Source organism: Tachypleus tridentatus, chromosome 13 (assembly GCF_004210375.1).
Source record: "Tachypleus tridentatus isolate NWPU-2018 chromosome 13, ASM421037v1, whole genome shotgun sequence".
Classification (NCBI taxonomy): Eukaryota; Metazoa; Arthropoda; class Merostomata; order Xiphosura; family Limulidae; genus Tachypleus; species Tachypleus tridentatus.
This window is the reverse complement of record NC_134837.1, coordinates 49,333,943-49,355,243: the sequence shown is the minus strand read 5'-3', so window position 1 is coordinate 49,355,243 and position 21,301 is coordinate 49,333,943. Positions and strand designations below refer to the sequence as shown.

At 32.1% G+C, this 21,301-nt stretch overlaps 1 protein-coding gene across 4 annotated transcripts in view; it reads right to left on the bottom strand.

Moving 5' to 3' along the window:
• LOC143240256 (uncharacterized) overlaps window positions 1-21,301 on the bottom strand; it is a 127,408-nt gene that overhangs the window by 99,363 nt on the left and 6,744 nt on the right. The window contains exons 3-8 of one of the 4 annotated variants that reach the window (XM_076482408.1): window positions 19,811-19,936; window positions 16,739-17,890; window positions 10,871-10,990; window positions 4,405-4,432; window positions 3,610-3,754; window positions 3,376-3,466 (exon numbers count right to left, since the gene is read on the bottom strand). The gene's annotated coding sequence lies outside the window, so the exon portion shown is untranslated. Of the gene's footprint in view, window positions 1-3,375; window positions 3,467-3,609; window positions 3,755-4,404; window positions 4,433-10,870; window positions 10,991-16,334; window positions 16,440-16,470; window positions 17,891-19,810; window positions 19,937-21,301 lie in introns of those variants that run through there. The other 3 variants (XM_076482407.1, XM_076482409.1, XM_076482410.1) reach the window with 3 other exon arrangements.

Below are 21,301 nucleotides of genomic sequence, written 5' to 3'. Positions count from 1 at the left end.
ACTGTGTCCAAATGTGTATATGTTCCTAAGCCTCACTTAACTATATGTGCCAATAATACAGTTTTGCATGAGAAACTAAAACCAACACACAAATCATACTCTATTTTGGGGTTGTTTCTTGTTTTCATTTACAATTAAACAAAATCTTTCTGTACATATTACCAATTCTTGGTCTACTTTACTCTGATCAAAAGGATTTATAGTTTTGCACAGTAATCAATTAAGCCACACCCAATCTAATAATGTATTCAATAGGGTCTAGAAAAGGCACTGTTAGCAACTAATAATGTTTCTACTTCAAATCCTTATTTTGATATTATGGACCATTTTATAGTAATGAAATTTTACTGCAAGACAGTTATAAAGAATGGCCAAAGTATTTTGTGTTTCATAATGTACATGTACAGCTGTTTATGAATGAAAGTACAAACAAAGTTATGTAATACATTATAACAGAATAAGCTAACATACCCAAAGCTTCACATGTTGAATAAAATATGATGATTAATTTCATGGCTATATATAATGCAGTTTGTGGTGCATTGTAAAATTTAGTATAAATATCACCATGTAATAATTTTAGTTAATATCCTTAGTATATTTATATTAACAACTTCTGAAATGTCAGTATTTTGGTTTGTTAATAGCTCTTTACCTTCTGTAGTCCTACAAACTTCAGACAGACACCCAGAAGAAAAATAATGTACATGGGACATATTTGTTTTGTATATCTTTTGCAGTATAATTTATTGTGTCCCAAATTTCAAGTCTGCATGATAATGCAGTTAAATATTTATATTTTTAATCATTCAAAACACATCAGCATCTATAATATAATAATATTTTTTCAAGGGAGGAGGGGGATTTTAATAATAAATTTATTGCTGATTTCAAAAGTAACCTTAACACAAAAATTTTGTTCACAAAGAAAAAAAAAAAAAAGGATATTTATAACTGGTAGCCAAACCTTGCAAGATCTCACTGTGATTTCAGCTAAAACTATTGCTAACAGTCTTAGTACCCAACTTGTAAGACAATGCTTTCTATTCTTTATAAGTAAGAACTTAATAACAGTATATTTTATTAGCTATATTTATTAGCAGGTTGAATTTTGCAGCAATGTACAATGCAGATAGCTTGTTTTCATCAAAATTACAGGTAACTATAATTAATAATGGTGACCTTAACTTTTACATTGTATCATTACAACACCATGAGCATATTTTTTCTTACATTAAACTAATGATTACTCTTTCAAACTATATAACTAACATATACAATATTTTACAAATATACATTACTACAATGGAATTTGTTTTATTTCTCAAACTTGGCTTTTATTTATTTACAAGTTATTCGTAAAGTTTGAAATCAAGGTTATAGTTCATTATTTACAGTTAAACATGTAAACTCTCTTAAGGACTATTCTAACCGAGCTGGTTTTAATAGCCATCCAAATAAGTCACAGTAAAGACGAACTACAACTGGCATTATCCAAACTATAAACAAAAATATCTTTTCATTCTGAAATCAGTTAGTTAAGATACTTGCAGTATCAATGATTTAAGACTAAATTTCTTGTCATGTGTCTGAAAATTACTTCATGTTGTTTAAACAATAAAAGTAATTAATGGATGAGATTCATTTTAATATATTTTTTTATTTTACATACTTAAAGCTTTAAGATTCAAGAATAATTTAGCATCTGAGTTTTTCTAAACTGTAACTTTGGCTTACTTAATTCTTATTTGCTTTAAACTGTGAAGAATGTTTTTATTTATGAATTTTAAAGTCACATTCAGCCATTGACAACATGATGTTGCAAAATCAAGTGTTCCCTGGAAACATTTTGAACAGAATTAATGCATAACTTAATTTATGAATTACTATCTCTAAAACTAACGTGTAAGTAATGTTTGTTATTTGTTTAACATTTGTGGTAAAAAGAAATTATTTGTTGGGTAATAACAAATAACTAGAAAAATTTTGTTTCTACATGTTAATTTAAGCAGACTAGTCAGCTTAATGGATGTGGACCACAAGTTTTAGACAGTTACTGATCTTGTAGACCAGCAACTCCAAAAGTAATTTTCCCATAGTGGAATACAAATCACTGTGTAACAGATGTGTTGTTATTAGTCTTACTGTGGTTGTATTCACTTTTAGGTAACAGAAACTATAAAGGGAACATGGATATCTAGATTTTTTAATTTTTTTAACTCTCATATTTGAATTACTGTTTTGCCAAATCGAGTGTTGATACCATATGATGAGCATGTTTCTAAATATCTGGACTTTCCTTGAAAGTTTAGGAAATTATTTGGAAGTATAAAAATATGTGTTATTAAAGAGTAGATTTTGAGACTGGTGACTGATACTCCAGTGCTCTAAATTTTGGTTTGTTTACAACAAAGTACTAGGTATGTATGAAGTATCACATACACATAAAAAGTAACAAGTGAAATTTCTACTAAGATATATATTGGTGAAGTTAGGACTACTGTTAATTAGTTGGAGTTTTTACAAGTATTTGTAAAAAAATTCTCATTGCAGGAATAGAATCCTTATACTATTGTTAAGTGCACTAGACTACATTTTTCTTAACAAACAATTGAACAAAGAATCTACCTACTGTAAGAAACTACCATACAACAGAAACTGTTACAATAACACTCACAACTTCATAAGCAATTTTTCATAAAAATTTATTAAGTAACACATATTTGTAAACTTCTAAAAAAATCAAACTGTCAAATCATTCCTACAATAACTCTACTTATTTGCCAAAGAATTTAAGTATTGTTCAATGAGTCCTTAACAATATAAACAGTAATCCAATCATTATTTGTACATAAGTGGAAGAGGATAGAAAAATACAAAATATTTGAGCAACATTTATCAAATTTTTTATATAAGAAGTAAAGAACATATTCTAGTAATTACAAGTCTTCTTATTGCCCCACTTGGAGAATCTATCACAATGGAACCAGATTATAACAAGATAACATAGAAAACAATACTGTGAAAAATGCTTAAAGTATACAATAATTAACCTAACTTTAGGTTTAGACATTTAAAAGTATTTTTGCATTCATAATGCAAAATATTTAAATGTATAATATATAATTACTACAGTTAATAAACAGTATAATTATCAAGAATTACCAGATCAAATTTTAACTGTTAATAAAAAATGCAATAAAACAGTTAATTTATTTGAAACAAAAGAGAAGTTAAAAACTTGTTACCTTAGAACTGAATGCTTAGTATACTAAACATGATGATAATTTGTGTAACATTAGATTGTTGTGAATACTTCCATATTTAAACATAATTTCAGAGTTGCTTTATAAATAAATTAGAATAATTATATACCTGTAACATTAAACTTAGATGATATGCTATTGAATCAGCAAGCTTCACAATTTCTCTTATATTTGTATCAGCACGGCCATCAGGAATGAAACTATAAAAAAAAAAAAAAAAACATGACAGATTAAAATTAATTGATTAAATTTTATTTTTGTTCTATATTTCTATACTGATTCTTGAAAGGCTTTAATATGTTCTTCAATGTTCGTAAAGACAATCTGTAATGAAAATTCTTACTCTTTTCCCTCATCTGGCAGTAGCATTCCCTGTTTAGCCCAGACTGTTAATTGTGGATATTGTTCAGCATAGTTCTTTTCAAACAATAAAGGCTCCATACATTTTTTTCTGACAAACCAAGCCAGTGACCCCATTTCTGGAATTCCTAAAACAATGAGAACGTGTTTTTTATGTATCTATATGTCAGTGAAGGAACAAATTTAAAGATACTGAAGATACCTAGTAAAGATTATTTTCAGGAAAAAAAAATCACCCCTATACATTTTTTATTCATCAATCCAAATGTATTTAATAATATCAAAAATAATTTTTAAACCAATTTACAATAAATTACACTAAGACACTAATACTGTAAATTAAATGCAAATATTAGCCTTTAACCTACTACCCACATTTGGTAAAAGTTCTTACTCAAACTTATACAAGTGGGTATTTTAAACTTGCAAGCTAAGAAATTAATTAGATAACTTTCATTATTTAAAACTCAAACTTATTTTTTTCCTATCAAAACTTTTAATTTCACTTTTATTAAAAGATTTATTAAATTTATTTTAAAACTCACACACATACTACACACCACTGGTTAAATGAACACTCCTTTTGAGATATTTCACATATAATTTCAAACCAAACATTTAAGTCACGTGCAACTTTTTCAACCACTAGTGAAAACCGCTTGAGGTTTACTTACATGTCCAATATGTGAAAGGTTAAAACACTTATTACAATTATCCATATGCATCATAAACAATTTTAGAAATGTTTAACAAATACATATTACACTACACTGCATACCTATTTCCCATATCCCATTCTTCAAGTTCTGGAAAACAAAATATCATCATAAGCTTGAGACTTATTGCAAGTTTATAACATAGTGAAATTGTTTAATATAATTAACCATTAAATTTATATAAAACAATGAATCCTGATTTCTGTAATAGGTCTAAAACAGAATCAGACCAAGAATGAAAACACCTGCAAATATAAAAAGGGGAAGAGTAAAAATATATTTAAAAATAGGATATTAAGCTTCAGCAGGATATCTTAATTGTATTAACATCTAAATACTGTATTTTATTTATTTATTTATACTGGGTAACACTGATAACAATAATGCCAAACAGCAATGGTTTTAGCAGTTGCAAAAAAGTTGAAATAAAAATAATTTCTGAACTAAGCAATGTAATGCATATTAAAAAATATACTGTCACTTATGCAATACAATTTCAAGAACTCAAATAATGGAAAATATGCTGAAGCATTACAACCAATGAAAATATAAACTTTTGTGAGTATTGCAATAGTATCTACTGTTGATAAGACATTCACCTGGCAGATCTGCTACGTGCTTAACTTTGGAAATTTACACAACTTCATCAGTATTAAGTTTTTAGAATATGTGAAGATGTAAAGTTGAAATAATCTCACATTTTTGTTTTTGTTCATTTCTTTTCCAAATAATGTGGTCATCTCCTCATCACCAAACATCAATTAACTGACTACTTATGACTACTACTGACTTTAATTGGTATCAATTGAAATAACCAATAATTAACTGATGTTACAAGAATAATAAGCTAATCAAAATTAGTGTTTTTGATTCCTCCACCTGTCTAAGAGATCAAAAAATTGCAATCATTATATCTCACTATCACTTTAATATTTATTTAAGGTTGTTCAGTTTAATTAATTCGTGTGTCACAACTCACAAAAATCATCAACTCATTGAATGTTATGATTTTCCTCTACTGAAAATATAAGCCTAATAAGTACTTACCTCAACTCCCAAGATTAGCTGTTCTCATTCGGTGTAGCCCTCTACATGAAAACTTACACTTTATGTGTGCTACAAGCATTGCATCCCTCTTGTTGGAATTAGTTTCTTACAATGTGTCTCTAATGCAAATCATCATGTGTTATCTATTAACCAATAGTGACATACCATGCTCATGTAATGCATGCAATTCCTTCTACACTTTACTGAACCTTCACTTAAATTTGGTAGGTGTGTGAACACCAGAGAAGTGAAAAGGAAGGAAAGGTGGGAAGTGTGAAAAAGGGTAAGTACCTATCAGAAATACATTTCGAGTAAGGTATATCACAACATTCGATATAGTATTTACCTCCTCCCACAATATTAGCTAAAATCCTTCCTCCTTCTCATTGAGAGATTTTAGCTGATAAGACAATAAGAGGAATAGATCTAACTTCAGAAGAGGGAATTGCACCACTTCTGAGCCAGGTATACTTTTTACCCAAATGTATAATCTGTCTTCACCTCAAACCCAAGAATTGGTGATAAAGATCCACACCAATTACTGGGTATGACACAAGAATCATTACTGTTTCATCAATTTGGAAATTATCATTTGGCACCAAAAGAATGAAATAAACTCATGTGAGGAGTTACGTATACTAGTTCACTCAAATTCGGAATCTTAACATTAGGAACCAAAATCCATGTGAAAGTAGGATGAAGGCTCCCAATGAAAGTGACAAAGGATCAACTCCAGTGTGTACAGACTGTGTAACAGGAACCCATGCCACCCAGTGAGGTGACAAATTTACTCCAACTGTTGCAGAAAATAATAGTAGGAGGCCATATCAACTAGTATGGTGATGGATCAACTCCATAATAGCATAAATAGTATAAGGAGACCATGTCATCTTGTAAAGTGGCAGATAAATTCCAGTGATTGTGTAAATAGTGTAAGGAGGTCGTATCACCCTGTAAGGAGATGAATCAACTCTGTATTTTGATCAAGAGGCCTTTTTCCTTGGTCAATGTATGAATAGTGTAAATGATATGACAGCCACATCATCTTTTAAAGTGATGGATCAATTCCATAGTAGTGTAAATGGTATAAAGAAGCCATGTCATCTTATAAAGTGACAGATAAGCTCTAGTGATTGTGCAAATAGCATCAAAAGGCCATGTCATCCTGTAAGGAGACAGATTAACTGCATGTATTGTGATCAGGAGGCTCTGTTCCTTGGTCAATGCTTAGGCACAGTGAGAACAAAGGAATTAAAAATCCTGCAGTATCTATAAAAATGTAAGGTATAAAAGAGGACCACCCAATATCTAAGAAGACAGAAGACCCACAGTTGAAAATCCAGATGAGAAATTTTGACACCCAATCCACTGAAGATTTGTTGGCAGGAAAGCCCCTGCCAGCCAAACGACAGTGGAAGACTTATCACTTGCACTAGTACACTTGAACATAGACATACGGAAATAGCTAATAAGGAGGAAACTCTACACGTGAAGCTAGATCTTCTCGCCAAGGACTAGACAAAATTCAGGCATGAAAATGCTGGATGAAGAGATTAAGAAGTAGAACAGGCAACTGAACTTGAAAAAGAAGGGAAAGAAACAGTGGAAGAGGGACAGATGGTGGGAGAAGCAGACACTGTAGCCTCAGAAACCAAGGTTGTGCTTGCCAACAGGGTGAAATCAGAAGGACCTGACAATGAGATTAGAGTGCACATAAAGGTATTTGTGAGACTAATCCTGACAGAAGATACTGACAGCCAGAACCTGTGGATGTGGTACATGTGATCAAAAGAGGTGCAACTTAGTACTGAAGGCTTTGGCAAATGCATCCAACTGGAGAGAACTTCATAGAAGGCAAAGGTCCCCAAAAAACAGCAAATCTAAGGACCACTCCACAAGATAGATTTGGTGCAGGCATGAAAGATGATCTGTGACTAGTATGGGTATTAGCACTTTTACTGATAAGGAGAGAACAATGTTTCAATCTTTCTAGGTCATCTTCAGGTTAAGAGGATCCTGTACAACATTCAATTGTTCGTGAGGTGTCCACTGCAGGGATCTCATATGGGTATGACCAAGAAAAATTGATGCAGTCATGGTTGTCCACACTTCCTTTTAAAAGCAACAGAACTTTGTAAGCAGTAAATGACTGAGCTAAGAGGGCACAGTGAATAAAAAGTTTCATGGAATGTGCAATTAAAGAAGACATAGCACAACTGATGTTGGTGTTAATGACAACCTAAAAATGCACTAGATATTGGGTTGGTCAAAGGACTGACTTCTCCGATTTGATCAACCAGCCTACTCAAGCTGCTGCAGAAAGGAGTTAGTGAGTGCAAATGGTCAATCCCTGCTTGGAATGAGCTAGAAGAAACTAGTCATTGATGTACTCATTAAATCACATCTAAATGTACAAATATCTGGAGCAAAGGCCCAAATGATGTGACAAAACACGAATGGACCTAAGGCAAGTCCAAGGAGGAGTGTCTGAAATTAGTAAACCACCCCAAGATGAACAAACTAAAGATATGGTTGAGAATAAAGTGTGATTCGAATGAGGTGGTAGACATTGAAGACATCCATTTATGTCATTCACAACCCAAGTGAAAACACCTATCTCAGGGTGAGAGGAGCCTCCACAGTGAACTTGGAAAGTGCACTGAAGCAGCTGAGGCACGACCTGCTTCCAATTCTTAGATTTCTTGAAAACCACAAAAAGACGTGAATAAAAAAACCCTGAGGGATGGTGAACTGATCTGATAGCCCACTGTAAATCCTAAACTGCTTCTGACGGATGCTGGCAAGTCACAGGATCTCAAGGAAAGGAAATGGGGTGAGGAGAAATGAGAGATGGAGAGACAAACTTGATACTGAAATATTTTGAAAGAACCTGCATCACCCACTGATCATCAACAAAGGGAAGTAAGTGAGGAAGAAAATTCAACAGTTGAGTTCCCACCAGATTTGAACACACCAGGTATTCACTGGTACTGTTGGCAACAGGTGGTACATCATTGACAACCTCAACAAAAGAAAGTACCCAATTTGAAGAAACAGGTAATGAATGTGAGGATGAAGGACAAAACACAGGAACAGGTGGTATGGAAGGCTCTGATTAATAGATATGAGCCAGAAAAGTTGAAAGGGTGAACTGCTGTGGGCTGTTGTTACTGGTGGCTCAATACTGTCAGGGGCAGTATCAAACATATAATGTCTAATAACATAAGCAAGTTTACATCCCTGAGAGAAGTTAAAAGGTTAATTAACAAAAACCAAAACTGAATGCCTACCAATAATGTTCCAATAAGAAAGAAACCATGCATGTGACACCAAAGCTGAGGACAATATATGGGACAATGTGGATGAGAGGAGGAGAAGAGTATCATTAGAAATCCCTTATTCAGCAGAAAGCCTCCAAGAGCAGATGTATGGAAGAAAGATACCTGAAAAGGGTAGTAAGGGAACGACAAAGACAAGAATATAAGTAACATATAAGACTAACACTGGGTTCAAGAGCCATCCCTCAAATAGGTAATAAAAAAACCCAACAAGTATTGATCCAAAAACGGATAGTCCACCTGATGGTAAGAAAGGGCATACTGACCAGAGACTCTTGGTGGCCATGGCATGCTGATTCCTTAACTTAATTTGGAAATAAAGTGATCTGCATAGACCCAAATATCAGAAGAAGGAAGAAATACCATAAAAGGTTGAGAAGAATGCTCATGTAACAAGAAAGGACAAGGGAAGTAAGAGATACAGGAAAGAAACAAAAATATCACAAACCTGGCAAAAAAAATCCATGAAGGCTGAAGTGAATCTCCAGGCTGGAATTGGGAAGGAAAGACAAACTCAGGGGAATGGAAAAAGACTGTCAAAACCTTCATCATTCTGAGTAATTTTAACCAAAGCCTAAGGAGCCTTGGTGATATCAGGGGAGAAAGATTTACCTATGTAACGTTTAATCTCCAATGTACCAAAGCAGAAAGATCCATTATCAAATTGCTCACACCTGAGGTCTGAGACAAAACACTGGATGTTGGTGTGACGCTAAATTGGCAAGGTTGACTTCAGAATTCATAATCTGCAAAACCTACACAAAATTATGTGCAGAAATAGTGACAATAATAAACTGGGAGAAAATGTTTTAAATATATATAAAAAAGAACCACTTAAAGCAAAAATTAAATTATGTGTCACTATGGGGAGCACTAAAGAAAATGTTTGTATTCAAAAGCTACCAAAGAGAAGTGAAGATGTGGTAAATGAGTGTAGAAGGAGTCACATGTATCACGCGACCATGCAATGCTACCAATGGGTAATAGATGATGCATATTGATTTGCATGAGGGACATGTTGCAATATACTAATTCAAACAGAGGGGAGGTGCATATAGGGGCAGCACTGAAAGAGAACAACTAATCTTGTGAGCAGATCTAACGAACATATCAACAGTACTCCCAGTTATTACAACTTTGAATTACTCCAACTATTCTAGTCTGATGTAAGAATTCTTAAGTTTTAAATAAATTAATTTTTATTGGTCCAATGATCAATCAGTTAACAAATTCCACTAATTACAAGCCATACTCAAAAGCAGTCTCAAGTGTAAGAGTTATCTGATTTTTAAAATGTTTAAATTTTGTTAGCATAATACTACAATATTTATAAAAAAGAAAAACAGAAGATCAATACACATGAAAAATATATATCATTTTTTTCAGAAGTGCTAATGACATAAATTCAACAAAAACATTATTATTTAGATACAAAATTCAATCACTGCTACTTTTTGTTTGAAATCTATAAAAATCATAAAAAAGAATGCAAGTTATTTCAGACACAGGTATACTGACTGTACACTTAACATTTTGTCCTGATACTTCACACAACATTTGGCTCCAAATAAAATAATTAAAATATGTGCAGATGCATTACAAAGCTCTAAACATTGAGATATTGGTTTTAGTTATCAATAGATTTCTCAGCAAATAATCAATACAGCAACAATAACATGACAATGTGATTGTTCAAATTTAACAAACTTTTGAAGAAATCTCACTGCTTTATTTGAAACTACATTATTCTCCTTTGCTTTCTCTCATAGGTTCTTAGAATTTATCAAAATTTTTGTTTTAATGTAAATAATAATTATATAACCAATGTAATGGGCAAAATATTTTAAATAAAAAGTAAATCAGGTGTCTCATGCATAGCTTATACAAAAAGTATTAGAATTATGCTTGTTGTTAGAGTTAATTTTTTATACAACAGCTGCAAATAAATCAAACATACAAATAAAGCAACTGTTCTTTGTAATGTTTGTAAAATTTTCAATCGAAAAAGACAAAATAGTTGTATTTAATGGTTTGGAACTTTTATTAGTTTCAAACAACAAAAATGTATACATTTTTTAAAGTTATTGTAAGATGAGAAAGTAACTTAAAAATACTGTCTATTCATTTTACAAATAATCCTCACCTCAATTATCTGATGTTTATGTGACTTACAATCAAACAATTCTAGAAAGTCTTCATGTAAATTTGAAAAGTCTCCACACCACATTCTGAGTGGATATCACTATATTTAACACTCCAAGTTCTGTAACAGATATAAAACAGGAATAGCAACTCAATAACCTTACAAATTTTTTAACCTTCTATAATCATTCAGCAAATGAAAGCACAGTATCCCACAGTGAAATGTATGCAACCATATTTAACCCTTTCTGGACTAAGGGAGGAGGAGACTACCACTAATATTCTTGATGTTATTTCTTTACCAGTTTGTGCAACACTTAAGATATAATTAATTAAGGTGTCTAATATCAAGTTTAAAATTGTTTTATAATTTAAGTAGTTTAATTCTATCTTTTATAATGTGAAATTTCCAAAAAAAATTGAGGCATTTTAAAAAATACTGAAATGACTTTCTTTCATTTTAATATTTCAACTTTTTTCTTATTTATGATCAGAAAATTCTATTACATATATATGTATGTATAGAAAATAAAAATAAAATCAAAAGGAAAAGGACAGCATTAAAAACAGCAAATCCAAACCTGTGATAACTGGCATTTAAATGAACAAAAATCCAGCTCAAACACAAAATAAAACTGAATTAAAGATGCTACATAAATTAAAAGGATTCCCATGGTACATGCTATAAGATGCGATATAAAATGAGCCATGGGTATTTTTATGGCAAAAGTAAAATGCATACAATCATTAACAAAACCCAGAACACATTTTATATCCCATGTTATAACCTGTATCCTGAGGATCCTTTAATTTATGTGGCATCTGTAATTAAATTTTGTTTTATTGTTTGGGCTTGTTTTTGCTCATTGATATATATATATACACTTTGAATATAATAATGATGAAGGAATGGCAAAAGCATAAAAAGTGTATAAAGAAGATAAAGGTGAATATACAAAACCATTCAAAAATTCCCAAAATAAATAGTCATGTCTTTACAAGAAAAACTTTCATCTACAAGTTAAATAACTTGCTTTCACTATCCCACCCATTTACTTGTGGAAACATTTTCAAACTGAGCCACACATGCCTTCTATGGTACTTTTCTATCATAAACAATAGGTTTCTTCTTTGGGCACTGCTGAAGAATTGACCGGCAAAAATCTTAAATTTAATTTGGTGATGTCATGGCTAGAGTACTCCAGAAAGTTCCAGCAATCACAGATGGCATAGCATTTGTGGTACCAGGTTTAGATCAAATACGTTTTCCTTAGTGTTTTACCAATAACTGGTTCAGCAATTTGAATCAGTAGAATTTGTCGTATTACCTGATCAAGAAAAACCTACTGCCAAGAAAATGAAAATAAACTGGTCAGATTTGTAAGTATGCTTACAATCACGACTCTGAACTTTTTTCTTTCAACACAAAACATAAGAAATTTTTCACCATAAAATAAAATGTCATAAATTAAAACAATCACTGCTTGTTTCTCATTCATTTATATGATACACTAAATGAAACAAAGGTTAAAAAAACAATACTCTGCACGTCACAAAAAACACTCATTCCTTAGAGAGCAAAAGTATACCAAATGGTCAATAACAGTACCCTATGTACAGAGCTAATATATATTGTGAATTTGCCAGAGATCTATGCAAATTTTTCATGTGAAATCTTAAAATGATATACCATGTGACTCCCCATTAGTACTGCACTATGGTTTCTTTTTCTAAACTAAATTTTATTCTCAGTTTAGCAGCTCTTAAAAATAACAATTATTTTTTGCTCTTTCTACAATGTCTGTCTTGATGCACTGAATTTCTCAAGCTCACATTAAAGAAGAACTTTAACTCTTACTATTATTATTGTATCTTCTAAAAGCAGAATGACTTGCAATTTGTTTTTGCAAAAGTTAATTTGGGAAATGCCTTTATTCTTAGCACAACAGAGCTATATGCAATATAGTATGCAGCTAACCCTATAACACACAATTCACATACAAGCTTATGCACAGATATTAAGCATACACCATGTGCATGTAAGCCTATATTACATTACTTGGAAGCCTTAGAATCATACCAGATTGCAAATAAAAACCTTCAAACACTGTCGCTTTATTTGACCTTTAGGTGGAACAATCTGTTTAGTTTAGAAACTGATTTAGTTTACAATATTTAGAGTGATAACAAATGTCTCTGTACTTATTCCTGAAGTGAATAAAGAATTTAGGGAATGAACCTCAACAATATGTGTTTCTCACAGTGGTCATATAACTTTTTGTGTCGATCATGTACCAACCACAAAATCAGTCCCACATTCTTATTTTTCACTTGTCCAAATAAAAAAATGGAAAACTGATCATGATTTTATTTTTCATGGCACGTTTATTCAACTTAAACTATTTCAAATTTAATGAAGCTTCAAAGTAAATTCTCTGAAGTTATTACAACACCACAAAATAGCATCATCAACTTTATTGGATATAATCAGAATCATGCCAAATGTGTGCTGTAATAATTGGCAATCAGTGACATAATCAGTAAAACAGCAGTTCTCCTGTTCCATATTTAATAGTAAATAGTATTTTTTGGTCAGAATTCTTGAATAGATAAAGAAAGAGGTATGACTGATTTGATCAATAGATTAACATTTCATTTTCAAAATGTTTTACCGTGCCACTGGTGCTATTTTCTACTTCACAAATTTCACTTTTCTAATATTTCTGCATTTCTTAAGTTTTGTCATTACAGACTTTTTGTAATTCTTCAATCTTTTTGTTGTAATCCCCTGTACCTCTCCACTAGTTTCAATCTTGTCTTCAATCAGATCAACTTTCCGTTTTTGCTTTTCTTTAAATATTATGTCTCTTTCTTTTAACTCTTTTCTTAAATTCCGGTCTCTTAACTCTTGGTTTTCCTTTCTTTTAACATACTATCTCATTCTTTCCACAGTTTACTACATCATTTCATGCTTGTACCACTTTCATCTTGAAATCCAGTCAAAGTTCTATTTCATTTTCATCAAAATAATCCAACTTATGACACCAATGTTGTGATGAATTCTATTACTGGGCAGGTTCTTCTGGAGTTATTGGTAAAAATAATGCCAAGACCAATCTATGTAATGATAAATCAATATATTTCTTCCATTTACATTTACTATAGCCATTCAATTGCAGATCTCATTCTGCAAATAAAACTTTTCAATATAAATTCCAAAACTATTACAAGCTAAACTAAGTTTAAATTGATAAACAGCTAATTCATCAAATAATTGAACAGTAAAATACTCATAACTCTCCCTTGTAGCACTGAATAAGTTTTCTGACACTGAAGTGAATCACTCACTAAATACTCAATAACTGCTCCTTACTTCACTGGTTATTGTATTTACAATATTGCCTTATTTCTATGTACTTCACAGAATTTCTAATTAATTACACCATTACTTCCTTTTATCAAATAAAAACATTAAATAACAAAATATAGCTTATAGCATTATGAAGTTAATAATAACACTGCAAATTGTCAAGTTACTTCATTCTTAATTAGATGTTTAATGCATCATTGTCTTCTTTGTATAACAAGACTGTCCACAGATCTTCAAAATCCAAGAAAGTATGTTGTAAGCTCCGTTTTTTCTTTTCATTTAAATGTTTGTAACAGAATTGTATACAGATCTTCAAATTCCAAGAAAGAAGTATGTTGTAAGCTCTGTTTTTTCTTTGAACTAAAATGTATTGTTTTGTGAAAAGAAAATTTTATATTAGAGTATTACATGCTTAACATGTGGTTTACTGATTAAAATATTCATGAAAGTTAAAATATTATTTAAGTAGTATAAAAACACGAATCAGGATAAAATGGAGTATAATTTAATCAATTGGTTTGTTACGGTATACGACCAATTACCAAGTTAACAAATTTGTTAGTTTGTCTGTTCCTGTCAGAGAGTTAGTCAGCTGAGTTTTGCAAATAATGAGATAGTATTTAAAAGTACTACAACTACTAACTCCCAAAAGTAACATAAAATGACAGGCACAGAGTGAGATGAAAAGGTTATGATTACATAATTATAGTGGTGCTGATGACATTTAACATTTTGTACATCGTCTACATTTTTGTGTTTAACTTTTATCTCATACAAAATTGCTTCCAGATTTAATTTCATGCCACCTATTTTTTTTATAACAAAATTTCTGGAATGCATATCCCAACACTCCATAGTACTAGGATGTTTTGCTTGCTGATTGTATATTTTGCACAGTATGTATTGGTTTTTGATCTCACAAGATTAGAACTCCCTTTTCAAACATTTTGTATATGGGCCTAATGTGAAAATAATCAAGAGATACTGTACTGTTATGGTTAGCAACTTCTGTAAGCTATTGGCCTATCAGGAAACATTTGTGAAGTTAACCTAGAGAATCTGAAGTTAAATTATGTAAGTTTTTTGTCATTAAAAGGACTGGATGCTGCATTCTTCTTTTTAATGAATAATCTAAACTAACTTATCCACTAACAACCATTACAAATATATGAAGTTTAAATAATTCATAATTGGGTTAAATTTTAATACACGGGTCATTACTGCCATTTAATATATACTGTTTACAATTTGTTACCAAATTACTTAATAATAGCAGGATGATTCAATTACAGCTTGATAACAATAAATTAGGTAAAATTTTCACTAATTATATATACATATCACTGTCTTGACCTTTAAAAACTTCCCTATGGATCTAAACAACATATTTGTTCATATAATCCCAGACATATTTCAACCAATGGCCCATTTATTATATGATTTAACATTTGTATCATATTCTAAATTTCTTACAAATACATAACATTAAAAACAAATTTAATGAAAATTTATATTCTCAAAACTTCATTAAATATACTTTACAAAGAATGTTGTTAGAACGATTTTTGAAATAAGCTAAACAATGAGCCAAGGTTTTAGGTAGGTTTATATTAAGAACAAAGATTATCTTATTGAAGTTTACAAGATTATTTGAGAAATTAACAGAGTAAAGACATTTGAATCTGATTTATGTGCATCATGAAAATAATAAGAAATGACAAAATTTAAGATTAAAAAGTAAAGGTGAACAAATTTAGATCTAATTACGAGTATGATACTGTAATTGGCTATAACAGAAGTTCTCGTCCTTTTGCTGCCACTCTTTTAAAACATTTAAGGCCATGACATTCCCCCTTCCCCAATATATATACATATATATATACAAAGCGATAGCAAATTACTTTTTGTACTTCAAAATATTCGTTAATTTATACTTAAAACTATATTTTGTATGATCTCGCGAACCCTAGTTTGGGAAACGATGGACTACGAAACGAATTACCATCAACAGTTAACGGCAGTACTTCACAAGAATCAGTGATTACCACATCATAATTATTATTATAAATAGTATCAGTATAAATAAATAAGTAACCTTATATCTGTTACTAAAACAAAAGGTGACGTTGTTTATCTTAACGTGTAAGCTCACGTACGAAACGGGTGTTGGATATCCTAATCCATTTTACAGTTAACAATAAATTCAACATCAATGATGAAATGTTACTTACACAAGAGTCACAGAAATTAAAATTAATAAAACCACTTTTGAAATCTCTAATTTCGTTAATATAATAATCCACCTCTACACAATACAACTTGTATATTTATCACACCCAATGATTTGCAGTTGATTTGACTTGTTATCTTAAGAATGACGTTAAGCCATACGCGTTAAAAGTAGTGCCTAAGCTATATTCGACCAATCCACCCATGACCATTATTTTGATTTTTAAATCTTATCTTGCCGCTAAGAGAACTAAAACGGAAATCACGAACGCTCAGAAATTCGTGTCTATTTTCGCTCCACTCTTTGGATTCTCAGAGGGTAGGTGGGTGTGATTTTCTTAACGCAAAGCCACCTTGCGCTGTCTGCTGAGTCCATCGATTCTCAGAGTACAACATTTTATATGTATATATATATATATATATATATATATATTTAAGGCAGTAGTTCTGGTTTGTGAATCGATTGAGAGACAACCAGATATGTTCAGTAATTTTTGTTTCTCCTCATCCACGCTCGCGGAATTAGGGTTTGTTTCTACTAGGGGACAAATATTAATGTTACTTAGCACCTTTGATACCTACCGGATCATCTGAGATTATTACATGCTGTACAATTAACGATACTATTATACTGTGTTTGGGGGAAAGTTGTAAGGAGAGAAGGCGGCAGAGACCAAGGCTGTGATAAGATAGCGAGTTCTAGTATTAAGGTTTTAAACATTTAGAGGTGTTAAACTATAGTGAAAGGTTATCGGTCAGACCGTGGCTTCATATTAAACTCTTAACCTTAACAGTTTAAAATTTTATAGTATAATTATTGAATTAACTAAATTAACGTGGCATGACACCTTTCCAGGGTACGGATTACAAGATCCGACAAGCCAAGGCAAATAATTTTGCTGTAGGAGGATATTGAAATACCTCGAAAAACCCACTTTCACAATCAAAGCACCGAATACGATACCCTGACCGTGGTCGGAAACTGTTTTAAGGAAGAAGAATACATGATTAATATATATATACAAAGCTCTAAATATCTGTAAGAGAAATTTATGAAAAAGATGGAAATGACTGGCTAAAATCGAGTAGTTGTAGGATACAGAGCATGGTGGTAGGATAGGCTCGGTGTTGGCTTTTTCTAGAAGTGGTACCCGAATGCGAAGGAATTGTCCTACAGTATTCAAAGTTAATTCATCCGGTTGTTCACCAGTTTAGGTTTTCCTGGCCTTGGGAACACAGGTCAGGATTTCCAGATTAATTGCTTGGGCGGGCTCGGAAGTTGAAGAGGTTACTTTATCAGGACGTGTGTCTGTATTGTTTGGATCGTGGAAAGGAATATTTTGACTTGAGGGGTCTGGGTGATTTGTTGCATTTGTTAGTTTTTTGGTCGTCAACATCAGTCTGGGTGGTGTTCTCCTTGACCTGTGGAATAGACAAGGCAACATTAGTATTTGGATGAGCTATATTAGGCCTGAGAGCTTTTAAAACTGAAGTTAATGGTAGCACCAATTCGCTGGACTTGTTGAACTTCAATGGTAGTCAATGGTGGGAAAGTTCGGCTCTAAAGTCAAAGAAATAAAAACAAGCACACAGCCATTAGTTTGCATGTGGTTAGCAGCTTGTTTGGAATACGTTACCATCTTCACGAACTAGGGGGGACTGCAGTCCTGGACAGTGTGAAATGTTGATTTAGTAGCTGCTTCCAACAAATATCGGATATTTGCTGGAAAGATAAAATACTGAACGTTTGTAAGAAAGATAGAAAAAAATATTTGAGCTTTTAGTGGTAGAACACCTGACATTAATGTCGGCATTCAATAGATAAGTTAGGTCAACAAGGGTAGATGGCTGGACAAAAACGATTCAGTCTTTCTTGGGTTAAGTAGCTTTGATGGATATTATACATGGGTTGTGATAGTTTTCTGTTCGTGGTTAGGGAGCTCGACTTGTAATTTGAGAGTCGCTGGGTCGAGTGACTCAAAATCAGGTTAATAAATTATTATAAAAACAAATGATGGGCTCATATTCAGAGGATGATATTATAGACTTGTCTCAGACATTTTTGGATCTGACAAGAATCTTGTGAATAATTATCCTACAGACAGTTCATTGGTGAGTGACAATGATGAATAGGAGGGATCTGGATAAGCTGGTGAAGTTCAGTTTGTGAGAAGTAAACTGATTATTGAACAGGAAAAGGATCAACAGATCTCTTCACTATTTAAATATGCACTCCCAAAAGATGAACTAAAGAATAATCCAAATGGTTATTTTTTTTAAATAGTGTGCTTGTGAGGAAATGGAGACCACCAGATGTACCAGCTTCAGATGACTTGGCTGTAATTTATTAAATCGTTATTCCAAAAGCATATTATTCTGAAATATTGAGAGTTGCCCATGCGAGGTTAACAAGATATGTGACAAAATTATGAGACATTTCTTTTAGCCAAAACTTCTCAGTTTTGTCATACTTGTCATACACGCCAATTGGTCATAAAACTTAACCAGAAAATTCCTGTTGCTCCTTTGAAACCTATTTCAGATTTTGAAGAACAATTTTGTTGTGTGATTATTACTTGCATTGTGCATTGTACTAAAAAGCCTATCAGGGAACCAGTATTTGTTGACTATCACGCGTGCATCCATTCGATTCCTTGAAGTTATCTCCATTAAAAACATTTCAGCAAAAAAAAAAAAAAAATCCTTTGAAGTTACTGAAGAAACAATGGTTGGGAGATGACCCTGAAAAAAAATGCACGTACTGGATTACATTTCAAGTTTCAGTCCAGACTGTAGATGCTTATGAATTGGGTAGAGAAAATATGAAGTCATCCCACGGCGAGAATGAAAAAATGTTTATGACCACAAGACTGAAGAGTTATATTCTATTCTGGTGACATGGTCTTAGTATTGTTACCCACAATGGAACATCCATTAAAGACTAGGTACCATGGTCCCCATATGGTTGTTCGGAAAGTCAGTGACACAGACTATATTGTAAAAACACCTGATCGTCAAAAGACTACCCAGCTGTGTCATATCAGTATGGTGATCAGTATTATCACATTCGAGATACATCTCAAAACATTTTAGTCATTGAGTGCTCTCCTTTTACTAATGAGAGTCTTTTCGACTCATGCAAATGTAAATTTGAAAATACTGAAGGTGAACTAAACATCAAACAGAGTAATTCGGACATTCTGGCGAATCTTGATTCAAATCTCGATCACTTGTTTCCTGAAGAGAAAAATCACTTGCTAGTTTATTGATTGCATATTAATGTATATTTCCAAAAGTTCCAAATAAAATCAAAATTGTTGTTCATGATTTAGATGCACTTACCCCTATTGATGGTATCTGACTTTGATAAGCCTTTCGCATTAGCTGATGATGCCAGTGATTGTGATACTGGTGGCATTCTGTTACCATCAGACGACGAAGGTAAGGAACACCCTGTCTGCTCTTTTTCTGAAAAGTTTAATTGTCACCAAAATAGTTTTTCAACTATGGTAAAAGAAAGACTGAATTTGGTGTGAGCTTTAGAACATTTCAAGATATATGTATTTTTATCATTTACAAAGTCTTATGTTACATTGGAGTTTAACATCACAAGAATATGATTTGATTTGTTTGTAATTAAGCACAAGGTAATACAATGGGGTATCTATACTCTCCCCATCACGAGTATCGAAACCGAGTTCTTAGCTGTATGATTCCGCAAACATAATGCTGCACCACTGGGAGCAATATTATTTGAAGACAATCCATGTCAAAGGGGTTAATAACATTTGTGCTGATGCACTTTCACATGCTACGTAATTTTATGATCACAAGGTATTTTGTATTGATTGCATTATACATTGTCATAATTTGTGAAGTTATGTAATTCTTTGACAGTGTATCATATTTAATACATTATCCATGTCTATATTATATATATAAAATACCTTAGTTAAAAAATTGTCTTACATCACTTTTTAATTTTCTAATGAGGGAGATGTAACGAATTTACTATTGTACATTTATTTCACGTATGTTTTGAATATCTTCTTAAATAAATCTATTTTCACTACTTTTTGCTCCTTTCTTATTAGGTGCGAAGCTACACATTGAGTTATCTATGCTCTATCCATCACAGGTATCAATACCCATTTTCAAGCGGTATGATTCCGCAAACATACTGATATGCTACTAGGGGGCTCTAAATATAGTGATACCATGAGCAGCTATAATAACAATAAAAATATCCATCGAAATTTTTGTAAAGACGGATTTTAAGAACTGCGAAAGAACGTGACCATGTGATAAACAACAAGTAAAACACATGCAAGTGCTAATAGTTGAAAAGTTCTGGAAGTGCTCTTTGTTTTAGGCAGATGAGATATTGCGCAATATTGAATCAGTGAGAAAGAACAAAAATAGTGACTATTAAATCGGTAATGATAGTCACTCACCGACGTTTCAAGAGATTATATAAATATTACATGATATCAAGGACGAACTGAGCTGCCTTCCCTCTAACCTTACACTGTTAAATTAGGGGCGGTTAGCACAAATAGCCCTCGAGTAGCTTTGTGCAAAATTAAAAAAACAACAACTCGTAACACTATACATATATTTATTCACTTTTGGTTTCGTTGACCTTTGAACTGTGTCTAACCGAAAGTACCCCGACACAAGTTGAAAATTACGCACACATTACCATATCGTATAAGATGACGTACAAGCTACTGGTGATCAGTGATGTCGAGAAACCCACTTGTTGAGAAATTTATATGTAAAAACGGCTCGTTTGGGTTGAGAAAATATTTTACATAGAAGAGTGAACAACGT